The sequence below is a fragment of the Acipenser ruthenus genome, chromosome 5, assembly GCF_902713425.1.
Source record: "Acipenser ruthenus chromosome 5, fAciRut3.2 maternal haplotype, whole genome shotgun sequence".
Taxonomy (NCBI): Eukaryota; Metazoa; Chordata; class Actinopteri; order Acipenseriformes; family Acipenseridae; genus Acipenser; species Acipenser ruthenus.
Window position 1 is genome coordinate 54,193,784 of NC_081193.1, and position 21,071 is coordinate 54,214,854.

The window sequence follows — 21,071 nt, forward strand, 5'->3', positions numbered from 1 at the left end:
CGTGTGTGAAAATAAATTGGACCTGACGTGCCTGAGACTTGATGAATAAATGGACCGCTAAGGGTTAAGAATGGTGCACCTTCTGCCTGGGGTCCAAGCATGCAAGACAGGCACTCACTGACCACAGCTTCTGCAAGTTTTGTGCGAATTTTTCTAAGACTTTGACTCTCAGCTGTGAAGAGTGCTCCATGTCCATTCCACTTGGGCAGGGCTCTCCCCCATTGTCTGCTAAAGACGCGGCTGCATCTTCTCCAGATGGCTCTGTACCAAGGGAGAAGAGGAAAAGTTCCAGAGACAAGAGCCCATGTAAGAAGCAGTCCTTATGGTCTTCTTCATCTTCCTCACCATTCCATGAGATTGGCCACAAACCCAGGGTTCCTTTTCAGGGAACCACCTGGAGTATTGGCAGTGCACAACGAACATCTGGGTGCTTTCTACTGTACAGATCTGCTGTTCTCACCAATTCAAGCATGCTCCCCGTCCCTTTCGGGGCGTGACTACAACATGAGTCACAGACCCACGAGACGCTGCAGTACTGTCTTGTGAGGTGACAGCTTTGCTACAAAAGTGAGCTATTTGCACGGTACAACCCCTCCACTTGATGAAAGGGTTCTACTCCAGGTACTTCCTGGTGCCCAAGCGGGATGGTGGCCTCAGACCAATACTCGACCTCAGACAGGTCAACCTGTATCTGAGCCGATGGAGGTTCAAAATGTTGACCATGTGACAGCTGTTGTAGTCAATCAAGCCAGGCGACTGGTTCACCACGATAGCCACGATAGAGTGCAATTGGACTCCAGGTCCATGCTGTCCACTCTATCGGACAACAGAGTGCAGACAATAGCCGCGTGTTTGAAGCTTTTTCAGCTCAATACAGCACTTACAGTAGTGACATTCCAGAGACTTCTGGGCATGATGGCAGCAGCTTCCCAGACCCTTCCTTTGGGTCTCCTGCGTGTTTGTCCTACATAAGGAGTTGTCGGGTTTAAAAACAATACAATAAAATTGCACACACATACATTTACAGTGCTCAATGCATTTCAAATGTAAATCATTGCTCTGAAATAACACTAATGTGTTTTGGGTAGGCTACACATAACATTATGTAAAAATATAAATCTGTTCAGTAGGCCTATACAGTATACAGTAGAATAGTAAATCAAATGAATACTTAGCGCGCTTTCGTTTTACTTTTGCCTACCAGGAACACAAAATAAATCATGCTGCTGCATTGTACACATTGGTGCACAATGTGAATAAAAGATTATTTTAAATTGAAACTAAATGATTTTAGTGCTTTTTTATTTTTATTATTATTATTGTTAACTTGACCTACTTAGTAACCTAGACAATTAACACAAAATAGATCATGATCCTATACAGATGCTAAAAGTGAGGTGGAGGCGTTAGTGGTACATGTGTGCAGTCTGTTGCTCCCAACACTTTGGGGAACCCAGAAATGTCATTGTGTGTTTTCAAGGCTTGTAAGTATATCCTGACTTTACTGAAAATTAGGTACTTGAATGTTCGCCTCAAAAATGCATGGAGCACAACTGTCAACGCACGAGAAAAAGCAGACTGGGAAATGCCAGCAACAATTACAACTGTTCAAAACATGCTTTCAAAAGTTCTTAACAAATTGATGCAATAGTAAGTGTCGCAATTGTTGGCAGCTTTCATACATCTCATTAGAACATTTGAGAACCCTCCACCCCCTTTTTGCGAATTTATGCAGGAACGCCCATAATTACATATTCATCTGAGGTTGAACCGCGAAGAAAAACTGCTGCCGCAAAGCATTCCCTAAAAAGTTGCTACCAGCATTGCACATGTTTAGTACATTTCACCCTAGACTCCTGACTCATTTGCAACTGGTTTGCGACTATTGCGTCAGGCGCAACACTTTAGTGCATCTATCCCTTAGTTTCTTACTGGCAAAGGCTATTGGTCTGGCCCGGTCTTCTCCAATGGGAACCTGTGAAAGTACAGCCCCCAGTCCATCCAGAGAGGCATCACTAGATAAAATGAATGGTCTTCCAAAATCAGGATGGGCAAGCACCGCACAGTTCAACGGCCCTTCTTTCAGTTTCTGAAATGCCATGTCACAATCAGCTGTCCAGTCCAGTTGTGTCAGAACCTTGAGCTCCCTTCGCTTAGCAATCCTACCTCGTTTACTCCCAGTTGTGAGCCCAAACAGTGGCTTGGCAATGGCAGAACAGTCTGGGATAAAATGTTGCTAGTAAAACACCATGCCCAAGAAAGACTTTGCTCGGTGCACCGATGGTGTACATCCGTCTTCTTACATTAGATCTTGTTTCCTCATGTTAGCTATGACCTCCACCATTCCTTGATCTACAGAGACGCCATCCTGATCTATGATGTGCCCAAGAAATTTCACAGTCCTCTGCAACAGGTGACACTTTTTCTGGAAAAGCTTTAAATTGTTCTCCTTTAGGTGACTGAACACCACCTCGAGCTGCTGGAGGGCTTCCACTTCCGTTGGTGCGAACACCAGCATGTCATCTAAATGGCACAGAAGGCTGGACAAATTTAGATCTCCAAAGATGCTTAGCATCATTATGAATGAAGCTGGACTATTACAAAGGCCCTGGGGCAATCAGTTATACTCATGCAAGCCCAGGGGGGTTGTAAAGGTTGTATATTTTTTGTCCTCCTCATGAACAGGCATATTATAGAATCCTGACATCAAGTCCATTGAGCAGAAGAATGCATTGCCACCAAGAGCATCAAGGCAGTCTGCTTGGTGTGGCAGGGGGTGCACGTCCTTTATGGTCCGAGTGTTCAGCCATCTGAAGTCTGTACAGACTTACATCTTTCTTCCAGACCAGCACCAGGGGAGAAGCATACTCACTGACAGACTTCCTAAAAAATACCCCTCTCTTCCATGTCCATCAATACCTGTCTAAGCTTCTACTAGGTGGATGCGGTGGACATGTTTCCTCACCTCCCCACAATCCAAAGCATGTCAGGAAAATATATCTTAATATTCTTCTAACAGATGTACTAGCCTATCTTTCCAGCAATCATCCACTTGACAGCTATTAGTATCAATGTCCCCCAATCCTGCTAACTCCTCAACGTAACCTGCTGGTCTTAGAGGTTGACCACCTTCGTAGGAACCCATTCGTCACCCCATATAGGTGTGATCACTCTGGCCACCAAAATATTCTTTGGCATCACTTTAGAAGTGGTTGGTTCAACTATGATGGTGCTTCCAGGGGTGGAAACAACATGTTTGGGCACTCTCCACCATAAAAGATGTTCTGTCTTTGGAAGGAAGGTGACTGCCTGTGTAACTTTGACAGTACTTATCTTTCCTGTGACATTCTGGCCCCTCCATCTTGTTAGGTTTGTCAATCTCTAAAAACTGCAGTCAAGAACCTCTGCTCACCTGATTCACTAAGGGTGCAAGCCATGGATCCTGTATCGAGCACGCCTGTCGATTCAATCTTACCCTGGACTGAAACTGCGGTAAAGAACAATTCTGAAAAAGCTTCCACCTTCTGGGATCCTACCATAACCACCTTTTCATCTTCTTCCACCCCTGCACAAAAAGTTTCATAAAGGGTTTTCAATTCAGGTTCTTCATTACTGGGGATTGACAGTTCACCCCCCCCCCCCCCCACCACCACCACCACCACCACCACCACCACCACCACCACCACATGTGAGCGTACTAGTTTAAAGGCTCCTGTCTTTATTGTGCATTGCCTGGTCTCCGCTCAGCTTGATGAGTTCCCCTTCGGGCACAGTCATGTCTCCAATGATTTGGGCTAAAACAGCATGCATAACTCTTCCTATCTACAGTGCATGGCAGTGGAGTGGAGTGATCACTAAAGCCACAAACTCTGCACTCCCTCTGAGGGAAAGGGCGTTGCAGAACAGCTTGTGTGTCCTGTACTTGGGGTTGTGATATTAAAGTAGACTCTGTATCATGCTTAAGGGCATGGTCCAATAAGCTTATTAGTCTTTGTATATCCTATCTGTCTTGGCCCCCCTGAACACCGCGAGTAGTTACTTGAGCCTCCGAAGCAGCCCCATTACTTTTCTCTTTGTCTTTCAAGGCTGTCATGAGCTGTTGCGCATTTAGATGGTAAAGCAGCACGCTGTTTTTCAATTGCACCAGCTCTCTTATTGCCCTCATACTCATCCAGTCGATCTTGCACTTAACCAGCAGTCCACTTTTCTGCAGACTTAAACTTAAATATCCCTCCCAGGCCATGGTCTGGACAGTGCTTAATGAACATCATTACCACCTCTAAGCTCGGGTCCTCAATGTTTCAACCCTGGCGCCGCAATCACTCTTCTTCTATATCTACTTCTATATCTTCTATATCTATATCTGCTTTATTCAGGCAAATCCAGTAGTCCACAACACCCTCTCCTGCTTTGGGTAGTGTATTATAAAAATCAGCTAGAGGCATACAAGAATAAGCTAGTTCACTGAAGCTCTGCTTGGGTGGGGTCTAATGAAGGGTTACGACGCAAATTAATTTTGACCAGATCTCTGGCTTTACCCATTAACCTTGCTAGTATCTCCTCTGACTGTTCATGGGTTGGGCACCCCTTTTTACGCAAATATATTTTCACTAATTCTTCCCATTCATGAATTAAACATTGGTCTGACTGATCTCCACGATAAACTGGAGGTTCCTTAGCCTTTGACTGTACCACCAATTTTATCCTGGACAAATGAAGACATTCTATCGGTTGATCTCTTTCCCCTTGAGAACCCTCAGAAGGGGCAGCAGCACCAGCACCAGCCCTATTCCCCATTTGTATCTGGTTACTTATAGAATTTCCAATCTGGTGAGCTAACTGTGTAACAAGAGCAGTCAGATCCTGTAAAGAAGCACTCTGACTGGCCTCTGCTGTAGAGCAGTTCCCCTCTAAGCAGGATGAACAACAATTGGCTGAGCCTGTCGCTTCAACATTTCTTAGGGGGGGAGTCTGATCTGAAAACCCATAAAATCTGCCTCTGCCCAAATTAAATGAAACATATTCAACACAAGGTTGGGCTGCAGCCCTGAGGTGACAGTTTTAACCTTCTTATATGCTGCCATTTGAGATTTCTTATTTATATGTACACACACACCCTTTTCACCATTTACAAGAACATCACTCAGTACAATTTAAAAAAAAAAAAATAGAAATATATATATTTTTTTTTCACAAATGAACAATGATCACCTTTTTTGTTTATATTTTAAATAATTAGTATCACTTTCTAACCTTCAGTAACCGCAGATATTTTATCAATTATGCACAAAATTCTGACTGGCATTCTAACACCACTTCTAGAATGAATACACATATCTAACAAACAAGGTATATAAAAAAAATGCATATGTAGCAGGGTTGTTCCTTTTTTTAATTTAAACCTATGAGTTCCCCCTGTACTGCTATAAATATGTGTATATAGCCTGTTTTGTTGGCCGATTTTATATATATATATAAAAAATATATATTTGCTTTGATCTCCAGGGCCTAATGGAGTTCCGTACAGAGTACACAAGAGTGCTTCTGTAGTTCTACAAAACCTGTGGAAATTAATGAAAGTGGCATGGGAAAAACAGGTTGTACCAAGAGCATGGCGCTGAGCAGGTGGAGTCTTTATACCAAAAAAAGATTCTACAAGCATCAGTTAGTTTCGCCTTATTTCCCTAGTAAATGTAGAAGGCAAGATTGTGAACTTACCTATTAAGAACTGCTTCATTGACACTTCAGTATAAAAAGCAGGCATTCCAGGTTTCCCAGGATGCTTAGAACACATCAATGTGATCTGGTAACAAATTCAATCAGCTAAAAAAGAGAGGAAGGAGCTACAAATGACATTCCTGGATTTGGCTAATGCATATGGTTCAGTGCCACATGAACTTCTTTGGGTAGCATTTCATTTTTTTCAGTGTTCCTGATGACAATAACACATTTAGTGAAAGCCTACTTTGGAGATTTGCAATTTAATTTTTCAACTTCAGAATTCAGCACTACATGGCAATGCCTAGAAGTTGGAATAATGGCAGGATGCACCATTTCTCCACTGGCTTTTACCATGGCAATGGAAGTAATCATTAGGGCATCAAAATGGGTAGTGGGAGGAGAGCGCTTGGCTTCTGGAATGCGACTACCACCAATTCGAGCATACATGGATGACATGACAACCATGACTACAACAGTAGCCTGCACTAATCGGTTATTGGGCAAATTAACCAATAACATTGAATGGGCACGAATGCAATTCAAGCCCACTAAATCAAGGAGCATCTCTATAATTAAAGGTAAAGTAGTAGATAAAACGTTCTTCATTAATGGTGAGGCAATACCAACAGTGTCTGAGAAGCCAGTGAAAAGTCTTGGGAGATGGTACGACGAGGATCTAAAGGACACAGTTTGTGTGGGAGAAGTTAGACAACAAGCAGTGGAAGGGTTGAAGAGCATAGACAGCAGCGCTTTACCAGGCAAACTAAAACTCTGGTGCTTTCAGTTTGGTCTACTGCCGAGGTTGCTGTGGCCACTGACTGTGTACGAGGTTTCTTTGACAACAGTTGAGAAGCTGGAAGCTTTAATCAGTTCATCAGTTCATAATCAGTGAAAATGGTTGGGAGTTCCACGCTGCCTCAGCAGAGTGGGACTATATGTTAAAGGAATACTGCAGCTACCAGTCTCTGCTCTAACCGAGCAGCTTAAGTGCGCCAAGGTTCGACTAGAAATGACATTAGTAGAGTCATGTGACAAATGTGTAAGGGAGGCAGCACCTGTGTTGAAAACTGGAAGAAAGTGGGCGGCAAAGAAAGCCATGGAAGATGCAATCGGTGATATTATGGGGCAAGTTCAGCATGGAGAGGAAGTCTTGGTCTCAGTTCAGCTCCTCCTACATGGCACAATGCAACCCCAGCTCAACGGATGAAGCTGGTAGTCAACGAGGTGCAAAAGCAGGAGGAGAGGATGAGGTGCATAAAGGCTGTTTCCCAGGCCAAGCAGGGAGAATGGATGAGATGGGAGAGTGTGGAACAACGCAAGATCGGCTGGCTATGGACAATGGAACAGAGCAGGATCAGTTTCCTCATCAGATCAACATATGATGTTCTCCCATCACCACAGAATCTACACCTCTGGATGGGTGAGGATCCCTCATGTCCTTTGTGTTCATCACCTGCAGCATTAAGGATGTAAGGTGGGTCTTAGCCAAGGACGATTTACTTGGCGCCATGACCAGGTGCTGCGATGTTTGGCCTTAGCATTGGAAGACAAGCGTAACATGACCAATAAGTTGCCACCTGTTCCATCAAAACATTACACACAAAAGACAACATTCCTCCGCCCAGGAGAACAACCACCAAGAAAAGGTGTTAAAACCAAGCCTCACCCAGGACAACTGGAAGCTGATAGAGACTGGAAAATGCTGACAGATGTTGGTCAACGACTTATTTTTCCACCTGAGATTACCACGACTAACCTTCGACCAGACATTGTCTTGTGGTCTGGATCAGCACGTCTTGTTCATCTGGCAGAGTTAACAGTGCCATGGGAGGATGCTGTGGATGAGGCGTATGAGAGGAAGAAATTTCGGTATGGTCAACTAGCTGCTGAAGTGGAACAGAGAGTCTGGGTTTACCCAGTCGAGGTGGGTTGTTGAGGATTTGTGGCACAATCTACAACCCGGTTTCTCAGAGATGTTGGGTTCAGTGGTCAAGAGTTGCGTCGCACAGTGACGAACTTATCTGAAGCAGCAGAAAGGAGCAGCAAGTGGCTGTGGTTGAGACGAAAAGATTCTGGCTGGGGATCTCAAGCACAATAGAAAGAAAGCAACACTGATGTATGGGTAAGTAAGCTGTGCTGAGTTGAGTGGGGGATGGAGGGGGGTGATGCTGGGATGCCAGAATCACTGTCGAGCCCTCTTGAGGTGTCATGGGCTAGTCGACGAAACACCGAGGATGGAAAGTGCCCACTTGAAGACCCCAGAGATGTACCCTACTTAGCTCAATCCAGACAGTTGTCATGCTGATGCGCTAGGGAGACCGCACTGTGATTGATCCCTGGAGCCGGCATCGCAGCCGTTGTGTGTGCTGATGCGCTGGGGAGGCAAAATAAGATGATCCCTGAAGCCAGCATTACACTTCAGCCGTCAACACCGGGCAGAAAGATATCTACATCATCATATGGAAGGAAACGCAAATGGATGGAGATGCAGATGGATCACATTAGTTTACTGTAAAGCTACATCTTAGTTGGTGCTTATCTTGGCGAGAGCCGAGTTCAAATCATTATTAAGTTTTAACATCTCCTCTCATGTAATGTAAATCATACTGTGAGCATCAGATCAGCTGCAGCAGATCGCCGAGAGTGAGAGCATCACGGAGGCTACGAGGCGGGAAGAAGAAAAAAAGTGAGAATATATATATATATATATATATATATATATATATATATATATATATATATATATATATACAGTATGTATACTTTTTTTGTATGTATATATACATATCTGTGATTGTTGCCTTTAGTGTTATTATGTTATTAGTTAAGTTGTGATAGCAATCTAATAGTGTGTAATTCAGTTTGGCAATTGAAAACAATAAATCAAGACAAAAACCTGCTGACTGGGCACTAACTCAACTGTTATTTCTCCCTGTCTAGCCCTGCTGAAGCTAGCCTTCACCAGGTAAAAAGAAGTACAAGACACGACAAACAGTAGGGTGAGGGTGACTGTGGTAATTATACCACAGTAATGGGAATTCCTATGGCGAGAGCTTGTCAGGTGAATCTCAGTCCTGAGCTTCTTTGGAGTGTTGAGGACAAGTATGCTTCTCCAGGTAAGTCATCCCCAGGGATCCATACTCGTCTCAGTTGTTTGGTTTTCTCTTTCCACAGGTATTTCCTTGTGCTGTTCTCAGAGTTGGCCACCAGGGTTTCCCACACAGCAGATCCAGAGGACCTGAAGATGCACTCACACACAAGGTAAGCATCACTAACTACTGCACAACAGCACGAGAGGACAGAACAACTCCCTGTTCTGTCCTCTCGCCCTCATCCTCTGCCCTCTCTCCGCTGCTGCTCCTCCAACCCCTCTAACCTCATCCCTCTGCCTCTCCCCCCCTCTCACACTCTCCCCTCCCGCACTCTCTCTGGTGCACTCTGGAACTGTCACTCTTCTGCTAACAAAGCTGATTTCAACTCTGCCTTTGCCTCCCACCTCTCTCTCAATTTCCTTGCTCTCACTGAAACCGAGCTGTCCACTGATAACACTGTAACTCCTGCCGCCCTGTCCTCTCTCTACGTCCTGTCCCATACCCCACATCTCACTGGACGGGGAGGTGGGACTGGTCTTCTCCTCTCTCCTTCCTTACTCTTTTCTGTCCCCTCCGACTTCTCTCTCTCTGTTAACACCTTTGAATTTCATGCTGTCCAACTAACCTCTTCCTGTCAACTCCTGCTAATTGTACTGTACCATCCCCCTGGACCTCTCGCTCACTTTCTCGATGAACTTGACTATCTACTCTCCTCCCTCCCCTCCCCGTCTACCCCAACTGTCCTGTTAGGTGACTTCAATATCCATCTCTCCAACCCTAGCCACTCTGCCGGATTCCTCCCTCTCCTTCACTCCCTCGACTTCTGTCTCTCTCAATCCCCCCCTACCCACAAAGCTGGCCGTCAACTGGTCCTCACCTTCTCCAGGGCCTGCTGCCCCTCCACCCTCTCTGTCACCCCTCTGGACTTCTCTGATCACTATTTCATCTCTTTTTCTCTGTCTCTCCCCTCTCTCCCTGCTCCTCCTACCCCCACTGTCACCTCTCACCGTAACCTCCGCTCTCTCTCCCCCTCTGTCCTTGCCTCCACCGCTCTCTCTCACCTCCTTTCTATAGACTCCTTCTCCCAACTCTCTGTAGACTCTGCTACCTCCACCCTCTTCGACTCCCTCACCTCCTCCCTCAACTCCCTCTGTCCCCTCACCTCCCGACCTGCTCACCCCTCTCCTCCCCAACCCTGGCTCTCCTCTGTGCTCCGCTCAGCAAGAACCACACTGCAATCTGCTGAAAAGAAATGGAAGAGAACCAAACTCCCTGCTGCCCTAGACCTCTACCGCACTGTCCTCTCCTCCTCTACTCTCTCCTCTGCTAAATGTACTTATTTCTACATTGACACATCAGTCCAGAAAGGAGGGATCCCGAATTTTGCCAGGGTGCCTGGAGCACACAGGCGTGGTCACGCAGCTAATCAGGGAAGCCCGGGAGAACAGAGGAGACCTTGTTGTGCTGTGGTTGGACCTCACGAACGCCTATTGCTCCATACCCCACAAACTGGTTGAAGTGGCTTTGGATCGGCACCATGTCCCAGGTAAGATCAGGGATCTCGTACTGGTCTACTACAACAGTTTCAGTTTGAGAGTCACCTCAGGGTCCATAGCATCAGACTGGCACATGCTTGAGAAGGGAATCATCACTGGCTGCACCATTTCAGTGATCCTGTTCACCCTTGCCATGAACATGCTGGTGAAGTCAGCTGAGGTGGAATGCAGAGGCCCGTTGACCAAGTCTGGTGTGCGACAACCTCCTATCAGAGCCTTCATGGACAACCTGACCGTGACAACAACATCTGTCCCAGGAAGTGGGTGGATTCTGAAGGGATTGGAAAAGCTTGTCACCTGGGCACGGATGAGCTTCAAGCCAGCGAAGTCCAGATCCCTGGTGCTGAAGAGGGGTAAGACGGTGGACAAGTTCCGCTTCGCCATCGGAGACGCACAGATTCCATCCATCACAGAGAAACTGGTAAAGAGTCTGGGCAAGATGTTTGACAGCAGCCTGAGGGATACAGCATCAATCCAGACGACCAACCAGGAGCTGGAAACGTGGTTGGCTGCAGTGGACAAGTCAGGTCTACCTGGTAAGTTAAAGGCCTGGATATACCAACATGGTGTCCTCCCACGGATCCTCTGGCCCCTCCTCGTTTACGAGGTCCCGATTTCCATAGTCGAGGGATTCGAGAGAAGGGTCAGTAGCTACCTTTGCAAGTGGCTGGGATTACCGCGAAGCCTGAGCAGCATCGCCCTGTACGGTCAGAAGAACAAGCTATAGCTACCCATCAGCAGCCTGAATGAGGAATTCATGGTGACCCGTACAAGGGAGGTGCTGCAATACAGGGAGTCAAGCGACCTAAAAGTCTCCCAAGCCGGTATAGAGGTGAGGACAGGGAGAAAGTGGAGGCTCAGGATGCAGTGGAGCAGGCTGAGTCACGGCTATGGCACAGTGTGCTGGTGGGTACGGTGACTCCCGGAAGAGCTGGCCTTGGTAGCATTATAACACCACGCTACGACAAGGCCCAAGGGAAAGACAGACGGAAGCTAGTGCAGGAGGAGGTGCGAGCAGCAGTCGAGGAGGAGCGATCCAGCAGGATGGTTGGAATGCGGCAACAAGGAGCCTGGACAAGATGGGAGCAAGCGGTGGAGCGAAAGGTCACATGGTCTGAGCTTTGGAAGGCCGAGCCCCATCACATCAAGTTCATGATCCAGGCAGTCTACGATGTTTTACCAAGCCCATCCAACCTGTTCTGCTGGGGCGAGGTCGATTCACCATCATACCCTCTGTGCCTGAAGAGAGGAATCCTTGAGCACATCCTCAGCTGCTGCTCAAAAGCCCTAGGCGAAGGTCGCTATCGCTGGCGCCATGACTAGGTGCTCAGAGCCATAGCAGATGCCATCTGCAGTGGAATTAGCCACTGCAAGCTCTTCCGACCAGCGAAACAGGCCATCGCTTTTGTCAGAGCAGGGGAAAAGCCAACACCGGCTGCTAGAACTTCCACAGGTCTTCTCGCAACAGCTCAAGACTGGGAGTTGAAAGTTGACCTGGGAAAGCAGCTTAAGTTCCCAGACACCATCATAGTGACGACACTGAGGCCAGACATTGTGTTGCTTTCTGAAACCTCCAAGCAAGTAATTTTACTTGAGCTCACCGTACCTTGGGAGGATCGCATTGAGGAGGCGAACGAAAGAAAGAGGGCAAAGTACGAGGACCTGGTGGAGCAGTGCCGCAGTTAGGGGTGGAGAGCAAGGTGTGAGCCCGTTGAAGTGGGCTGCAGAGGGTTTGCTGGACAATCCCTCTACAGGGCCTATAGCCTACTGGGCATCACAGGGGCCAACAGGAGGAAGGCCATTAGACCGCCACAGAGGCAGCTAAAAGAGCCTCTAGGTGGCTGTGGATCAAGAGGAATGATCCGTGGGTGAAGTAGACACGCTACTTGGACACAAGTCGGGGCTTGATCAACCCCAGCTGGGTCGCCTGGGCGAGGGTGTATAATGTTGAAAGACCCGAAACACCCGATGACCTCAGGTTACATCACTGATGATGTGTCCAAGTGCATCATAAGATGTGTATTTTCAATTTCCAATCTATAATCCAAGCCTCCACTAACAACTCACGTAAACTATTCTCTACCTTCTCCTCCCTCCTAACCCCCCCTCCTCTATCTCCTCTGATGACTTTGCCTCTTTCTTCTCTTCTAAAATCTCAGATATCCGCAAACTCTTTAACACCTCTCCCTCCCCCCCCCCACCCCCTCCCGCTCCAACCCCTACACCCACTGCATCCCCTACTAACTCACCCTCCTTCTCCACCTTCTCTCCCCTCTCAGACTCTGACCTCTCCTCCCTGCTCCAGGGTCACAAACCCACCACGTGTGCCCTGGACCCCCTCCCGACTCACCTCTTTCAAGCTGCTGCTCCTGCTCTACTTCCATTCATCTCCTCCCTTCTCAACACCTCTCTCCTTTCTGGTCTCTTTCCCTCTGCCTTCAAACAAGCCTCTATCACTCCCCTCCTCAAAAAACCTACCCTCGACCCCACCTCCCTCCGGAGCTACCATCCTGTCTCCCTCCTACCCTTCCTCTCCAAAACCCTTGAGCGGGCTGTACACTGCCAGCTCTCTGCTTTCCTGTCCAACCACTGTTGTCTCCTTGCTTTCTTGAAGCTGTGATGTATGGTCTTTATTCTGTTCTCGTTCAGTGGTTAAGGACTCCCTGCACTGGCAGAGTTCAGTCTCCAGCATAACCTTCTCTTGTTGGCCGTCTATGAGGTGCTGCTTGTATTCTTCAGATTCATCCTGTAGAGTTTGTTTCACTTTAGACAAACTATCGTATTCTAACCTAACCTCTTCCAGTTGTCGCTGTGTCTCACTGAGGTTGGCTCTTCTCTAATTCCTGATGGGGTTCTATAGGTGTATACTCGTTCTTCACAGTTATGAGCTCTGTGTCTGTTGACTGCAGCACTACTCGGAGGTTGCACACTTCACTACTGTAAACTTTGTTCTGCTTCTGTTTCTCTAGGAGTTCACCTTCCATTGATGCAATCTGTTCATGGAGAGTTTGTCGTTCTTTGTTCCATGTAACGGGGGGAGATCTGTGCTGACTGTCTGGCGCATGCGTGGTTCTGCAGGAAGAGGGCAGCAGCCTCGTAAGATCTGCCTGTCAGTCATGGAGATGACACGGAGAGGTGGGGAAGAGGGTGTGTTGGCTTTCCCTCTCTGAGTGGCTGAGAGACGGGCCTTGGGGGATTGCTCGGCTCATAAGTACTGCGCTTGGTTATGTATTCGGGTGGACGTGATTGGGAATACACAGAGATGCTGGCTGAGAAGACCAGTGTAAACACAGACCAGGCAGAAATGCCAGTGGTTGGAGGGAGCGACCAAAATAGGCAAGCACGGATGAGGAAGACAGCTAGCCTAGAGAAAGAAAATAATATTAAAAATAAATTGTTACATATCCGAGGGAACGTGTCTGAGTAGAAGGGGAACCTTGCCCACCCCAGTGTATAGTGCATAACCGCATAAGATTAGAGGAGGTGATAGCCAAGGCTGTCTTCATAGACAGGTACTTCAGCTCTATGGAGTGTATGGGCTCAAACAGGGCCTTCCTGGGAGGGCGTAATCGGCGAGCGCCTTTAAGAAACGGGTAGCCAAAAAATGTGCGCCCAGAGACATTGAATCTACGGAGGCATGGCAAGCAGAGATAGCCGCTATATACACCTTCAAGGTGGAAGGTGACCTACCAGCATCAAGCAGTTCTTGCAGAAACTGTAAGATGACTGGTATGGGGCAAGATATGGGGTCATGGCTTCTAGCCAGACACCAAGCCTCGAAATACCTCCACTTATAGGTTCACAAAGACCTAGTGGAGTCTGCCCTAGCGCTCTGCAATGTACCCACAAGCGCATCTGATAGCCCTAGGGCTAACCAGCGGTCCCTTTCAGTGGCCAGACCCATAGCCGGAACCTGCTCGGTTCCGGGTGCCAAAGAGAGCCTTTCGTCAGACTGAGGAGATCCATGTGCAGTGGAAACTCCCAGGGTTGGCCATACAACAGCTGGCACAGGGTCGAAAACCAGATTCTCCTGGGCCACTTGGGGGCCTGTGGCGGAGTGTCCCGCCCCTATTTATTATTATTTGTATTTTTGTTTGCGGCGCGGGTAAAAGCGCCGCGTCTTTTATTATTATTTAAAAACCCCGTGAGGATGCATGGCTGATCAGCTACTGATTACTTAAATAGCTGACAGTCATGCATCCTTACCAAACGCGTGCAGACTCTGGCCGGGGGATAATAAGATAATTACCAACTAGTTAATCCCTCGGCCAGAGTATATAAACCTGCAGCTCTCTGCACTTGATGTGGGGGTGTTGGAGTAGAGAGTACGGGGAGCGGAGAGAAGGAATAATATTTAAAAAACAATTGCTAATACGTGCTGGATAATCCAGCACGGCACTTACTTGTTTGTTTATTTATTCGTTTGGCCCTCGTGCCCTTTTGTTTGTATTTTGTTTAAATATTTTGTTTGTTTGTTATTAAATACGCTGAGTGCTTTTGCACTCAGTTTCACCCGCCCATCCACTGTTTGGAGTCAGTTACTTCCTGGTCCGTGACGTCATCCACCACACCACTGCGAGCCAGACTGTCACATATGGTGTCCAGCGTGGGACAAACAACGCCTCCAACAGCCGGACCAGGACAGAAAAGTGCGTTTTTTTTGTTTGTTCGTTTTTTTTTTTTCCCAAACTAAATAATGGGAAGAAGGAGGAAACAGCAGCAGCAGGTGCAACAGCGCGGGGCTGGTCGCAAGTCCCGCCGGGTCTCTGCTGTGCTGGACGTCTGCCTCACCTGTCTGAGGGGTGAGGAATGGTGCTTTGCCATTGGTGAGGTTGGGCATGTAGCACCCGACCAACCCCCTCCATGGCAGGTGAGGGAGGAGTCTGAATCCTGCGCACATCCTGCGCACATATGGGAGGAGGATGGCCCAGAGCAGGAGCTGCCTCTGCATCCTCTGAGGCGGACTGGTCCACTCTCCTCAGAGGGGATCTGGGACTGGCTGGCGGAGCCTGAGAGGGATATCGTGGACGCCCTCCCTGCTGTGATCAACCTCCTGTGGGCAAGAGATGGGGAGCGCTGGGAGGCCTGGGAACAGCAACACCACCCAGCTTCCCTCCCAGACATCGCAGCCATGGTGTTCAACTACCTGGCTGCGGATATGGGAGAGACCCTGCTGCTGCCATCTCCAGCACAAAAGGGAGAGGAGCCATCGCTACCGTCTCCACCAGCAGAGGGAGAGGAGCCATCGCTGCCGTCTCCAGCGTCAGAGGGAGAGGAGCCATCGCTGCCGTCTCCAGCGCCAGAGGGAGAGGAGCCATCGCTGCCGTCTCCAGCGCCAGAGGGAGAGGAGCCATCGCTGCCGTCTCCAGCATCAGAGGGAGAGGAGCCATCGCTACCGTCTCCAGCATCAGAGGGAGAGGAGCCATCGCTACCGTCTCCAGCATCAGAGGGAGAGGAGCCATCGCTGCCATCTCCAGCATCAGAGGGAGAGGAGCCATCGCTACCGTCTCCAGCATCAGAGGGAGAGGAGCCATCGCTACCGTCTCCACCAGCAGAGGGAGAATGCCTGCTGGTTTCGCCTCCACAGCCTGGGGAGGAGCCCGAACGTCCTACGCCCGAGTGGGAGGAGCCCGAACGTCCTACGCCCGAGTGGGAGGAGCCCGAACGTCCTACGCCCGAGTGGGAGGAGCCCGAACGTCCTACGCCCGAGTGGGAGGAGCCCGAACGTCCTACGCCCGAGTGGGAGGAGCCCGAACGTCCTACGCCCGAGTGGGAGGAGCCCGAACGTCCTACGCCCGAGTGGGAGGAGCCCGAATGTCCTACGCCCAAGAGGGGGGAGTCGGTGCGTCCACAGCCCAAGAGGGAGGAGTCGGTGCGTCCACAGCCCAAGAGGGAGGAGTCGGTGCGTCCACAGCCCAAAGAGGGGGGAGTCGGTGCGTCCATAGCCCAAGAGGTGGAAGTCTGCGCTTCCACAGCCTTAGGACCCAAGCTGCAGTCCCAAGAGCCAGAAGGGGAGGAGTTACAGGCTCAACCCCCTGAATTTTTCTGGGGGGGAGAAGGGCAGGATGCTGGTGTTCCCCAGCAGCCTCTATTTATGCTGCTGAAGGGAGCACGGCACACACCAGCCCAGCCGCCACAGCAGAGGGAGCCAGAACCGCCACAGCCTCCCTCTGAGTGGCCAGCATCCGCCCCATCGCCTCTGCCTCCACCATCACCAGGAGCAGAGCAGCAAGAGCTGCCTCTGCCTCCGCCACCTCCACCAGCAGAGGGTGAATGCCTGCTGGTTCCACATCCACCGTCGTGGGAGGACTGCTTGCCCCTCCCACCTCCACCAGCAGAGGGTGAATGCCTGCTGGTTCCGCCTCCACCGTCGTGGGAGGACTGCTTGCCCCTCCCACCTCCACCAGCAGAGGGTGAATGCCTGCTGGTTCTGCCTCAACCGTCGTGGGAGGACTGCTTGCCCCTCCCACCTCCACCAGCAGAGGGTGAATACCTGCTGGTTCCGCCTCAGCCGCCGTGGGAGGACTGCTTGCCACTCCCAGCTCCACCAGCAGAGGGTAAATACCTGCTGGTTCCGTCTCAGCCGCTGTGGGAGGACTGCTTTCCCCTCCCACCATTGCTATTGCCTGGGGATGGCTGTTCTGCATCGCCTGGGGCTGCCTTTTGTTCTCTACAGGACACAGGGTACGAGGGAGAAGTGGAGCTCCCGCTGCCGCCTCCATGGCCAGGGGCTCCCCTCCCGAGTTCGCCTTCCGAGGGTCCGCTGCTGCTGCCGTCGCCTTCCGAGGGTCCGCCGCTGCTGCCGTCGCCTTCCGAGGGTCCGCCGCTGCTGCCGTCGCCTTCCGAGGGTCCGCCGCTGCTGCCGTCGCCTTCCGAGGGTCCGCCGCTGCTGCCGTCGCCTTCCGAGGGTCCGCCGCTGCTGCCGTCGCCTTCCGAGGGTCCGCCGCTGCTGCCGTCGCCTTCCGAGGGTCCGCCGCTGCTGCCGTCGCCTTCCGAGGGTCCGCTGCTGCTGCCGTCGCCTGGGGTCGCCAGGGATCCTGCTTCGCCTGGGGTCATCGAGGGTCCGGCTTCGCCTAGGGTCGCCGGGGATCCTGCTTTGCCTGGGGTCGCCAGGGATCCTGCTTCGCCTGGGGTCGTCGAGGGTCCGGCTTCACCTGGGGTCGCCAGGGATCCTGCTTCGCCTGGGGTCGCTACACGATGGCCGGAGCTCCATGAAAGGGAGCTGCCAGAAATGAAGAAAGGGGGGGAGGTCAGGAGACCAGCTCCCCCAGCCGCACTTTCGCGGCTGGAGATCATGTGGTCAGAGCCCCACGGAGGGGAACTGCCGGCCATGAAGAAGGGGGGAGAGGTCAGGAGACCAGCTCCCCCAGCCGCATTTTCGCGGCAGGATAGAGTGTGGCGGGAGCCCCGGAAGAGGGAGCTGCCGGCCACGAAGAATGGGGGGGTGCCAGAGATTCCACCATGGCCACCCCCCAGAAGTAACTTGCTTCCCCCTCTTCCGGGACTTTAAGACTGAGGGGGGAGGTGGCCGTTGGGGCCATGTGTGCTGCGCACAAGGGGGGGCATGTGTGGCGGAGTGTCCCGCCCCTATTTATTATTATTTGTATTTTTGTTTGCGGCGCGGGTAAAAGCGCCGCGTCTTTTATTATTATTTAAAAACCCCGTGAGGATGCATGGCTGATCAGCTACTGATTACTTAAATAGCTGACAGTCATGCATCCTTACCAAACGCGTGCAGACTCTGGCCGGGGGATAATAAGATAATTACCAACTAGTTAATCCCTCGGCCAGAGTATATAAACCTGCAGCTCTCTGCACTTGATGTGGGGGTGTTGGAGTAGAGAGTACGGGGAGCGGAGAGAAGGAATAATATTTAAAAAACAATTGCTAATACGTGCTGGATAATCCAGCACGGCACTTACTTGTTTGTTTATTTATTCGTTTGGCCCTCGTGCCCTTTTGTTTGTATTTTGTTTAAATATTTTGTTTGTTTGTTATTAAATACGCTGAGTGCTTTTGCACTCAGTTTCACCCGCCCATCCACTGTTTGGAGTCAGTTACTTCCTGGTCCGTGACGTCATCCACCACACCACTGCGAGCCAGACTGTCACAGGGCCACTAGGAGAATTGATGCTTCCTCTAACCGGACCTTTTCGAGAAAGGCCAGGAGCAGCGGTATAGGCGGAAAAGCATACAAAAATGCTTTGGGCCACTCGTGGGCTGCTCTCAGCTCCCACAAATGTATGTGTAGGGATGTCCAGCGATCCGACCAGGATCCGCGAACTCCTCTGCCTTCCCAGACTGCCCGCCCAACCAGAGTTGGGTGCATCTGTCATCACCAAGTGACGGTTTTGTATCACTCCTATCCTTACGCCTTCGCTCAGGTGAGAGGCTTGCCTCCACCAGCGTAGAGCTTCCCAGCATAGGTGAGACACTGTCAGTCGATGGTGTCTGTCGCGCTTGGGGTGTAGCTCAAGGCACTGAGCCATACTTGGATTGGGCGCATGTGGAGTTCTCGGTGTTGTCGGAGAGAGCGCTGCAACAATTCCTCAACCGCTGGTCCAAAGGAATGGTCAGGGGAGATATAGGCTGCTTTTGAAGGAAGGAGCCACCTTCCCATGAGGCCGCGATAGAATCGCATCATGGCCCTCCTCAGCAATGCTGAAATTCGGTTCTGTAACATCTGGGGTAACCACCGATGCAGATGGGGTCAGCTCCACGGCCGGCGTTATCGGCTGAGCTGGGGCCAGAGCAAGGGCTTGAACCTGCTGCCTGGCCAGGGGCTCTCAACGCCACGTACGGCTCAGCCGTGTATTGAAGCACTGAGGCACCAAGGGTGCAGACGCACTGAGGACACTGAGTGATGTACAGTACTGGTGCACCGAAAGATCAGGGCACCGAGTGCAGGTGTTATTGACATGCTGTGGCACAAAGCACCGAGGCATGGAGCATCTAAACACCGAAGGTGCCGAAGCACTGAGAGGTGCCTAGCTTTAACCGCATGAAGTCAACACAACCCAGGAGCGCATAGCATATACTGGGGTGGATACACAGGCTTGAGTGGCTGCGGAAGGCAATCAGGAGAGCAGTACAGGGGAGCACATGGTGCTGCCCCACAGTGCAGAGCAGCGATAACCTGGTTCTGGACCACGTGCAGTCACACAACGTGGCAGTGCATAGCGTATGACAGAGTGGAGGACAAGCTCAAGGAGCTACGGCATGTTAGGTAGTTTTCTAACTGCAAAGGCAGTAATAGGAAAACATAGAGGCTTATACACACAGAAATTCAGCTATGGGAGAAACACATTCACCATGCCAGGCGGGTGACCAATCTGAAAGAAGCCTGCTGATTCAACTCAACAGCGGGACACAGCAGAGCTGGGTCCCGGTGGAAAAATCATGCTTATTATTTATTTATTTCTAACTGCAAGGCAGTAAAGAAACGAACACACACACACGTGTCCCGGTTAACCAAAGGTGGTGGCAGCTACACGCTACTCTGTTTCAATCCAGTTAGAACACAACCTAGCCAGGACAAGTTCCGTTACAATATATATATATATATATATATATATATATATATATATATATATATATATATATATATATATATAACGTGTGTATATTAACAATTACCGTTTATTAACAATTTTTAAATAGCAGCTTTCTGTTGAGCAGCTCACCAGCACAGAGTCGGTGAGTTTGTTGTGTCAGCGTTGAGCCAACGCTGCGCGTCACTAGCTCTCAACCAACGGTGAGTTTGGTATGGCGTGAAATAGCTATCAAAAATCTGTGTGCGCAGAAACGCAGTTTGTAATTGTAAAACAGAGTTTGTAATTGTAAAACGCAGTTTGTAACTGTAAAACTAAGTTTGTAACTGTAAAATGGGAAAAAAATACAATTACGGTTCTAATTTACACTTACGAAACTCAGTCTACGCTCACAAATCTGCTTTCTGCTCGCTCGCCACTTTTGAGAGTGAAATTGCTCTCAAAAATACGAGCACACAGAAACGCAGTTTGTAACCGTAAAATGAAAAAAAAAATACAACCTCTCAATTTTTTTTTCACTTACGGTTCTAATTTACACTTAGTTCTGTTCTGCGCGCGCTCGACTCCCTTTTCACATTTACAGTTTTTTTCTGCGCACGCACAAAACTCGGTCTACGAACCCTCTTTTTATCACCAAAAAGATGGGTTCACTGGGTTCCGAAGGTGCAAAGACGACTTAAATTATACACATAATACAACTGAGTGCGAACAACATAACACTATTGAAAAAACCCACCAATAAATTTAAATATATACTGTACACAGAGTGCGGACCGCCACTTAATGTGAGGGCTGCAATAAATAACTTAGTGAAATGTTTAACCACTTGCTATTGGACGTTGGTACGTTCTCAAAAACGCTTGCTCATATATTTTAAATGAATGCTGGATTGCAGTTATTTCGCTTGGTATTGCTCATCGAGAAGCTTTTTCTGATAATACGAGGTCGCTATTTCCATTTTCATTATGTTACACTGATCAAATGACGTCGAATTTGACCTGCTTGAATGCTAGCGCTCAGTGACAGCCAGCGAATTTAAAACAATCTGCGGGAAGCTTTCGTTTCTGTCTCACGTTTCATGAATTGAAATTCCAGATTAAAACAGTTGATTGTCTACCTTTACTTGTAAGCCTGTGTTTTTTAAATTCTTT

General features: G+C 49.4%; 1 pseudogene; it reads left to right on the forward strand.

Annotated features, from left to right (window-relative positions):
* The first annotated feature begins 8,764 nt into the window (after positions 1-8,764).
* LOC117403142 (uncharacterized) lies at positions 8,765-12,246 on the forward strand (annotated as a pseudogene).
* Positions 12,247-21,071: the final 8,825 nt, after the last annotated feature.